This window comes from Macrobrachium nipponense, chromosome 38, assembly GCF_015104395.2.
Source record: "Macrobrachium nipponense isolate FS-2020 chromosome 38, ASM1510439v2, whole genome shotgun sequence".
Classification (NCBI taxonomy): Eukaryota; Metazoa; Arthropoda; class Malacostraca; order Decapoda; family Palaemonidae; genus Macrobrachium; species Macrobrachium nipponense.
The window spans coordinates 11,930,408-11,931,293 of NC_061098.1; positions in this window are offsets into that span (position 1 = coordinate 11,930,408).

The following is an 886-nucleotide window of genomic DNA, read 5'->3' on the forward strand; positions in this document are numbered from 1 at the left end:
CATCGTGAATACACCAAAACCTAATTCTGATCCTATTGGAGGCCATATCAAACGGGTTCGTTAACCAAATCAAACCGAGGACTATCCTCTCTTGATCAAGACAAGCCGAACTACGGTATGATTTTCTAAATGAAGACTTTCCCAATTAGGACCTAATCTTCTTAATTAGGATACACGATAGGCTTACAATGTACGACTTCAATACCACGTTACGAATTCAGTAGTTATTGATTTCATACAGCCAAGCGAGTTGGAGCACTTTCGAGTTCGAGGTTTCTTTCGAGTTGGAGATTATTCGAGTTCGAGGAATTTCGAATTCGAGGTTTTTCAAGTTCGAGATTATTCGAGTTTGAGGATTATCGAATTCGAGGATTATCGAGTTCGAGATTATTCGCGTTCGATGATTATCGAATTCGAAGATTATCGAGTTCGAGGTTTTTCAAGTTCGAGGATTTTCGACTTCGATGATTTTTCGAGTCCGATGATTTTCGAGTTCCAGGATTCTCTCTACGTTCCCATTCTGTTCCAATATTCAAAAGTTTCCAGCTGCACTCTGACTTCCTTTCTATCTATGGTTTCCAGGACTTTCAACACAGTTACAATCCCTTTATAATGATTGTTTGATCCCCTTTATTGGCGTCGCTTTCTCGGAGTAGTGGCTCATCCTAGGGGGGACTTGAGAAGTTGTTTTTATCTCTACCTACCTTCTTGGAGAGGAATTCACTGTAATGGGTTTTTAAAAGCATTTGATTTATCAATGGAACTCTTGAAGGTATATTTATTATGTTTTCCCTTTGACTCTGTAGCCTAAATAATTTATTTCCAGCATTACAAAACTGACTTTTAACTCTGAAAGATGAAAGCTTGAAGAGAAAGTACCTGATAA